We start from the raw sequence: 9,292 nt of genomic DNA, 5'->3' as shown, positions 1-9,292 counted from the left end.
CAAGTTGTTAGTGTAATCACTTCTAGTCCTGCTCAATGGATGATGGTGTCCCTGACCTCAGTTTCTTCCTTCTGTTTTTAACTCTGTCCTAGAACCAAAACCAAAAATACCCACTCCCATATCAACCTACTATCTTCATTTACCTCTAACTAGAATGAATTCTTGCTTACTATTGCTAATTTTATTCTTCCCCATTTATTCTATTAATGCTCTCCTTCCACCCTGTCATCAAAAAATACTTTGTTACTTACTATTCCCCCTCTCCATTGTGCTCTGTCTGTTATGAACCTTCCCCCTTTCTGTATCCCATTCCCTTCCTACTTTCCTACAAGGTAAAATAGATTTGTATATACACCTTGAGTGTGTATTATATTATTTACTCTTTGCAGATTTTTTTCCCTTGAAGGCTTTGGTTTTAAGATCTTTAACTTTGTTATTCTCTTCTGAATTTGTGTTTTGATCATCCCTGTTACCATATTAAATTTATATGGCCAGAATTGTTTGCACATTTCCCCAGCTTGTTTTTTAAATTTTAACTATTTGTTCGCATAAGCCTCTTTTTTTTTTTTTTTTTTTTTTTTTTGAGTAGTGTGTGCAATGTCCGCTTCAAGTGTGCAGCTGTTTTTAGAGATCTTTCTGGGAAATTGTACATTTTCAGTTTTTCCAAGGTGATATGCTCTAAAAAGAAGTGTATTGACTCTTCTGGTCTACACTCTGGTCTGTGATTGACCATAAGAATTATTTTCTGCTCTGGAAGACTGAGGAGGATCCTTGCTCTACTCTGAGTATAAGTTTTAGAGTATTAGTTCTCTTCCTCATCATGTGATTCTGAGCCAGCACTGAAACCCAAATCTGAGTATGAGGAAAAGACTAGAGTCCTCTCTCAGGGGTAGCAAAGAGACCCCTATAATCTTCTCACCAGTTGACTCCCTTACCTTCTGTGGGCTGAGATCTCAGAAGCTGCAGCTGTTGCTGCTGCTGCTGTGATCAATGCTAATTCAGTGTCTTCCAAAATCAAGCTCAAGCTTCTGATTTACTGAAGTTCCCTTCATGTAGTAGTGCTCCAACCTTTCTTGATTATCTTCCAAATATCCTTGATGTCTGTGGTCTGAGAGACCTGGAAAGTGCCCATGCTATTTCTGGGGGTTGAGGTCCCTTTAAGATTCCTTTCTGATTCCCAACCTCCCCCCTACCATGGCTGAAGAAGCTAGGATGTTTGATTCACAAATCCTGGTCAAAAAGCACCCTTTTTGAATTCCAATGATATCCGGGCTTTACCAGCCCCCACCAGATGTGAGCTAACTTGGGCTTTCACAGCCCCCCACTATCTGCTCAGGTTTCCCCAACCCCCACAAACAGCTTCTTCCTTATCTAAAAACCCTTTGAATTTTATTCAATGCTAAACCTGGCCACAACCAGCCAGAAGCCTGGGACTCCACCCCCCTTCAAAATTATAAAAAGGGGATCCCTGAAAGTCTACTCATTGTAGGAGCCCCCCCAAACATGGAATCCTTTTAGCCATGTAAGGGTTCCTGTCTGCCCAGTGACCACCTCTGGCCCTGGCATCTTTCTACTTTTACCCTTACTTTCAAACTCCTACAATAAATCTTTTTTATCTATCTAGATTTTCAGGCCTGTAAATTCCTTTACAGGGGACTCTGCACCATCACTAGACTATCCTTGCGCTGAACCAAAAAGAGTTCCCCTTTTCCTAACTCTCATCATCATCGGGGAACCCTGAAAACAGAAACCCTGAAAAATGGAACCCCCAAATTAATCTTAACCTTTTCAGGTCTCTCAGAACCAATCTGGGTTCTCAGCTGCTCTCATAGTGTTTGTCTGAGAAATCTGTATTCCTACCAGGGAATCTGGGACTTTTTTTTTCTTTCCCTGTCTTGCTGTGAACATCCAAGCCACTTTAGGCTTGGGTCCTTGTTAGAGCTCTACCTTGCTCAGGCACAATTCCTTACAAATTGCTGTGATTTGACAAAAGGCTTTCTTTTGTTTCACTCTTTGTCTCTAGAGATATCAGAGAAACTGAAAGAATTTGGAAAACTAAAAGCTTTTACCTGTCCACAATCTAGACACACCTCTGCCTCTTAAAAACCCTTTCTTAGTAGATGCTTGCTTTGAAAAAACCATCCACACAGTTGAAAGTAATAACAAGAAAACCAATAGTAGTTTTATGATTATCCCATCAGATGCTGATTCACCCATTCTTTAGAATGGGTGAGTCACAAGAGCATAACAATAAAGAGCATTTCTTAAAATGATAAGCAGTATCTATTTAAAATGACCAGCAAGCATTATCTGTTGTTGGAATACAAGAGAGGTGTTGGAATCCTTGGGAGCCACCTGAAAGTGGATGCTGGAGATCCAACCCAGAATGCATCTCTTCTTGTGAGAGGATGATACAAGGAGACAAACAGGCAGTTGCTGTTCTCTGACCTCTGTGACTGAGAGAGTAGAAACCTTTCCAATAAGATGAGGGATGAATTAAGGATGCCAATTATGACCATTATTATTCAATATAGTTCTAGAAATGTTCATTGTAAAACTAAGAAAAATATATTAAAGGAATTACTATAGGCAACAAAGAAACAAATCTAATAATACCATTACTATCCTATATATGTATTGTTCCTTTTTGGTTTGGTTTTCTTGGGGTCTCTGGGAGCAGCCTTTTCAGTTCAGTAATCCCTTGAGTATCCAGGGGTGAACGTCGAAATCCTTTATTATCTCCTTCACTTGGGGTTCGGCCAGTTTTCTTAGAGGCCTTCTGAAGTCTTGGTTTCAGTGAAGAAGTGCAGGAGGAAAGCCTGCCAACAAGGTGGTATGAGATGCAATAAATGAATCTAAGTCCAAGGGCTTGTGCTCTACTCTCAAGCCTTTTGTCCACTTGTCTTCTGTGGCTCTGCCCCTGGCTGAATTTATTTGAGCTTATGTGCTCTCTAATCATAGGTCTGAATCTTGTAGAACTATATTAAGTACTAACTTACATGTACTGAACTACCAGTGTCTTCATCAATTCCACTAACATTCTTTGTTTCAAGTTCAGAATTCTGGCCCATAAAAAAGAATTAGAGAACATTATGAAATATGAAATGGACAATTTTCATTTCATTAAATTAAAACGTTTGTGCACAAACAAAGCATATGTAGGCAAAATTAAAAGGGAAGGAGAAAGCTGGGGAAAATTTTGTACAGCCAGGTTTCTGATAAAGGCCTCATTTCTAAAATATGCAGATAATTAGCTCAGATTTATAAGATTACACTTCATTTCCCAATTGATAAGTGGCCATAGGATACCTAATGGACAATTTTCAGATGAAGAAATTAAAGCCATTTTTAGTCATACAGAAATTTGCTCTCAATTGTTATTTATTAGAATGTAAATTAAGACAATTCTAAGATTACATTTCACAACTCTCAGATTGGCTAAAATGACCAGCAAAGTTAATGATAAATGCTGGAGGGGATGTGGGAAAACTAGGATACCACTACATTGTTGATGGAGTTGTAAAATGATCCAACCATCCTGGAGAGTAATTTGAAACTATGGCCAAAGGGCCATAAAAATGTGGGTACTTTTTTGATCCAGCAATGTCTCTACTGGGTCTGTATTCCAATGAGATTACAAATAATGGAAAAGGACCCACATATGAAAAAATATTTGTGGCAAAATGTTTGTGGCAGCCCTCTTTGTAGTGGTCAGAAACTGGAAACTGAGTGGATGCCCATCAATTGGAGAATGGCTGAATGAATTGTGGTATATGAATATTATGGAATATTACTGTTCTGTAAGAAATAACTGACAGGATGATTTTGGCAAGGCCTGGAGAGACTTACATGAAGTGATGCTGAGTGAAATGAACCGGACCAGGAGACCATTATATACTTCAAGAATGATACTTTTTGAGGATGTATTCTGATGCACGTGACCATTTTCAACAACGAGATGAACCAAATCAGTTCCAATAGAGCAGTAATGAATTGAACCTGCTACACCCAGCGAAAGAACTCTGGGAGATGACTTTGGGATGGTTTTACAGCATATATTAATTTGTGCATTGGTATAAAAGGTGAATATCTTATCAGGTCTTATCCCAGATAATTGTATTGCTTGTTTAATGGCCTTTAATAAAATTCTAGCCACAAGCACTGGGTAAAGAGTAAGGCTTTGGTCTGGTTGTGGTGGCAGTTTATCCACTCTATCATGCTGTCTCCTTGATGAAGGACTGCTGTGGGTGCCACTTTTGTAGCAAAAACTGATATTTCCAAGGGTTTTTGAGTGACTCTTTCAACCACATTGGAGAAAGCCAGTTCAACTTCTCTCAAAGCCTGTTGAGCTTCTTTTGTAAGCTGACATGGCGAGTTTAAAGCACTGTTTTAGGGAGCTAACTTGGACTTAACATAGTTGAGCAAAATAACTCCTAATTTTGCTCTCATTTCCTCTTCATTAGTGGAAAGTTCTCCCTTTTTTAAAATTAACGCTTTTTATTTATAAAACATATGTATGGATAATTTTTCTACATTGACCCTTGCAAAATATTTTGTTCCAAATTTTTCCCTCATTCCCTCCACCCCATCCCTTAGCTGGCAGGTAGTCTAATACATATTAAATATGTTAAAATATATTCAATCCAACATATATATACATATTTATACAGTTATCTTGCTGCACAAAAAAAATCAGATCAAGAAGAAAGAAAAAACTGAGAAAGAAAACAAAATGCAAGCAAACAACAGAGAGAATGACAATACTATGTTGTGATCCTCATTGACCTCCTATGACCCAATGACAGCCATGGATGTAGATGGCTCTCTTCATCTCTGAACAAGTTTGAATCATTTCACTGTTGAAGAGATGATTGTATAGTCTTGTTGTTGCCATGTATAATGATCTTGTCGTTCTGCTTATTTCACTCAGTATCAGTTCATGAAGATCTCTCCAAGCCTCTCTGAAATTATCTCGGTGGTCGTTTTTTATAGAACAATAATATTTCATATAGAACAAATGCATTCACATAGCATAATTTATGCAGCCTTACTTCAATTGGTGGGCATCCACTCATTTTCCAGTTTGTTGCCACTACAAAAAGGGCTGCCACAAACATTTTTGCATATGTGGGTCCCTTTCCCTCCTTTGAGATCTCTTTGTAATATAATCCCAATAGTAACACTGCTGGATCAAAGTATAAGCACTGTTTGATAACTTTGTGAGCATAGTTCCAAATTGCTCTCCACAATGGTTGGACCCATTCATAGTTTCACCAATAACATATCAGTGTCCCAGATTTTCCACATACTCTTAAACTTTGGTCATTCTTGTTTCCTGTCATCTTAGTTAATCGGACAGCTGTGTAGTGGTATCTCAGAGTTGTCTTAATTTGCATTTCTCTAATCAATAGAGATTTAGAGCACCTTTTCATATGCCTATAAATAGTTTCGATTTCTTACTCTGAAAATTGTCAGTTTATTTCCTTTGACCATTTATCATTTGGAGAATGGCTTGAACTGTTACAAATTTTAGTCAATTCTCTGCATATTTTACAAATGAGGCCTTTATCAGAACCTTTGAATGTAAAAAATATTTTCCCACTTTATTTCTTCCCTTTTCATCTTGTGTGCATTATTTTTTTTTATACAAAAACTTTTTAACTTAATATTGTGAAGACCAAGTTAGCACCCTGGATACCTTAGAATCAGCCCTAGTCAGGATAAGCAAAAATCCTTGGTCTTTATTCTTGGTATTAAGAGTAGAAGTGAATTGGATTGAAGCAGGATCTCCACAACCTCTCCTCTCTTTTTTTATTGCCCAAGGTGAGTCTGTCTTGTCTTACTCCACCCCTTAATGTTCCCCACAATTCTCTGTATACAACAAAAGATTGAACCAGCACAAAATAGTGGGAAGGGCCATTTTCCAAGCATATGCTAATCCAGTATTGTCCAATTGGCAAGTAGCCTTAAGTGCTTGCTTATCTGGCCTTAGTACATCAACTCAGTTTCAGCCCTTTACATTATATAATCAAAATTATCTATTGTGGGCTCAATAGTGATGTCTAATTTTTCTTTGGTTGCAAATTCATTCCTCCTCCACAGATCTGAGAGGTAAACTATCCTATATTCTTTTAATTTTTTTATAATATCATTCTTTATGTCTAGATTATGAACCCAATTTGACCTTATCTTGGTATTCAGTGTTACATGTGGTTCAATGACTCATTTATGCTATACTAGTTTCCAATTTTACCAGCAGTTTTTGTCAAATAGCGAATTCTTATCTCCAAAGTTGGGGTGATTGGCTTTGTAAAATACTAGATTGGTAGTTCTGTGAACCTAACCTATTCCATTGATCAATTGCTTTTGATGACTTCTGCTTTATAATATAGTTTTAGATCTGGTACATCTAGGCCACCTTCATTTTCTTTTCTTTTCATTAATTCCTTTGAAATTCTTGACCTTTTGTTCTTCCAGATGAATTTTGCTATTATTTTTTCTAGGTCAGTAAAATAGCTTCTTGGGAGTTTTATTATTATAGCACTAAGTAAATAGATTAGTTTAGGTAGTATTATCATCTTTATTATGTTTGTTCGACCTATCCAAGAGAACTTGACATTTTTCTAATTGGTTAGATTTGACTTTATTTGTGTGGAAAGTGTTTTGCAGTTTTATTCATATAGTCCCTGACTTCCTTGGCAGACAGATTCCTAAATATTTTATCCTATTGATAGTTATTTTAAATGGGATTTTTCTATGTATCTGCTGTTGGATTTTGTTAGTGATGTATACAAATGCTAATGATTTATATGGATTTTTTTCTTTATCCTGCAACTTTGCTAAAGTTGTGGATTACTTGTAACACTTTTTAGTTGATTTTCTAGGGTTCTCAAAGTATACCATCATATCACCTGCAAAGAGTGATAATTTCTTTATCTGATTTATTCTCTGATTTCTTTAACCTCTTTTTCTTTTCTTATTGCCAAAGCTAGCATTTCTAATACAATACTAAATAATAATGGTTATAGTGGGAAACCTTGTTTCACCCCTGATCTTATTGAGAATGGTTCTATTTTGTCCCCATTACATATGATGCTTGCTGATGGTTTTAAATAGATGCTACTGAATGTTTTAAGGAAAAGTCCATTTAATCCTAATCTCTAGTGTTTTTAATAGGAATGGGTGTTGGATTTTATCAAATGCTTTTTTCTGCATCTATTGAGATAATTATATGGTGTTTATTAATTTGGCTATTGATATAGCTAATTATGCTAATAGTTTTCCTAATATTGAATCAGACATACATTCCTGGTATAAATTCTACTTGGTTGTGGTGTATTAACCTGAGGATAATGTTCTGTAATCTCTTTGCTAATATTTTATTTAAGATTTTTGCATCAATATTCATTACGGAGATTGGTGTATAATTTTCTTTCTCTGTTTCCATCTTATTTGGTTTAGCTATCAGTACCATGTCTGTGTCATAAAAATGATTTGGTAGGAGTCCTTCATTCTTTATTTTTTTCAAATTATTTTGTATAGTACTGGAGTTAATTATTCTTTATATGTTTGGTAGAATTCACTAGTAAATCCATCTGGCCATGGATTTTTTTTTTTCTTAGGAAGTTCTTTAATATCTTGTTCTATTTTTTTTCTAAATGGGACTGTTCAAGTAATTTATTTCCTTTTCTTAAAATCTGAGCAATTTATATTTTTGTGAGTATTCTTCCATTTCTCTAAGATTATCAGATTTATTGGCATATCCCTTTTCATTTTTGATAATACCAATTTTTCTAATCAAAGGAAGTAGAGGTTATCTATTTTCTTGTTTTTTTTCATAAGACCAATTCTTAGTTTTATTTATTAATTCAACATTTTTCTTTTATTTTATTAATATCTCCTTTTATTTTCATAATTTCAAATTTTGTTTTAAATAGGTTTTTAATTTTAATAAAATGCACTTACTATTTCTGCCTTTCTGCATTTGGTTTTGAGTCTTTATGCTCTAATTCAAAGAGTGATATGAATTTGTCTCAAACCCAAGGAGGTTCCTTGGAAGTGCTTATAAAAGAAATTAAAAGACAAATAAAAGGGGGGGGGAGCCAAGATGGCTGAGAGGATATGTGTCTAACTAAACTCTCCTTTACTCTCAAACTAATTTTGATGAACCTCAGCCTCAGAGTTAGGCTTGACTGTCAAAACCCATGAATATTGGGAGTACAACACTTTAGTAATAGAGGAAAATCTTAAAATTCACCAGAAAAGGTCTATTTTTGCTTGCCGGCAGGGATGCAATGAAGGTAGGGCAGGAGCAGAATCAGGCAAGTAGGTAGTAAGAGCACAGAAAACATCTCATTCTAAGGAAACCAGAGGAAGGGGGTAGGGATGTAGTCTTAACAGGCTGAAAATTTGCTGGGGGGATCTTTTCCACAGTGTAAGCTACTCTCAAGCCAGTAGATTAGTAGAGTATTATAAATACATGGGGTAAAGACTATAACCCTAAAATGCTAGAGTCTCTTTGGACCTGGCTACACCCACCCAGCACTGGGAGGGACTCAGCAAAATCTCAATGCAACCACTGATCCCAGTGCAGATGCTGATCCCAGCACAGTCCTTGCTGTCCCACTGTTGCTTCATTGCTACTTCCTGTTGTCTGTTTAGGAAGCTTGGTGATACCACACTGCCCCAAAAGCAGACTGCAGTTTTCTTGTGTGTGTGTGTGTGTGTGTGTGTGTGTGTGTGTGTGTGTGTGTGTGTTTTGTCAAAATGAGTAAAAAAGCAAAGCATGCTCTGATTATAGATAGCTTGTATAATGAAAGAGAGCAGACTTCAAAACCTGAAGAGACTAAAAACAGATTGTTTCCAGATGAAACCCCAAATAATGAAACAACCTGGTCTCCATCACAGAAGAATGTCATAGAAGAAATTTAAAAAGGCTCTTAAAAGAGAACTAGAAGAAAAATGGGGAAAGGAAAGGCAAGCTTTGTATGAGGGTCTGGATAAGTCATGCTACTCATAAAAAGGTAGAATGGATTAAGAAATCAAGTCCATGAAAAACAGAATTAGTGAATTGGAAAAAAGAAAATAGCTGCTTACAAAATAAAATTGGTGAAATGAAAAAAAATTCCATAAAATAAAACACCTCATTTAAAAATTCAATCGGACAATTACAAAAAGAAACAAAAAAGTAAATGAAGAAAACAATTCATTAAAAATCAGAATTGAACAAATGGAAATGAATGACTTGAGGAGACACCTAGAGTCAATCAAGCAAAACTAACAAAATGAAAAA

Source organism: Sminthopsis crassicaudata, chromosome 3, assembly GCF_048593235.1.
Source record: "Sminthopsis crassicaudata isolate SCR6 chromosome 3, ASM4859323v1, whole genome shotgun sequence".
Lineage (NCBI taxonomy): Eukaryota > Metazoa > Chordata > Mammalia > Dasyuromorphia > Dasyuridae > Sminthopsis > Sminthopsis crassicaudata.
The sequence above is the reverse complement of the archived record's forward strand: the minus strand, read 5'-3'. Positions refer to the sequence as shown.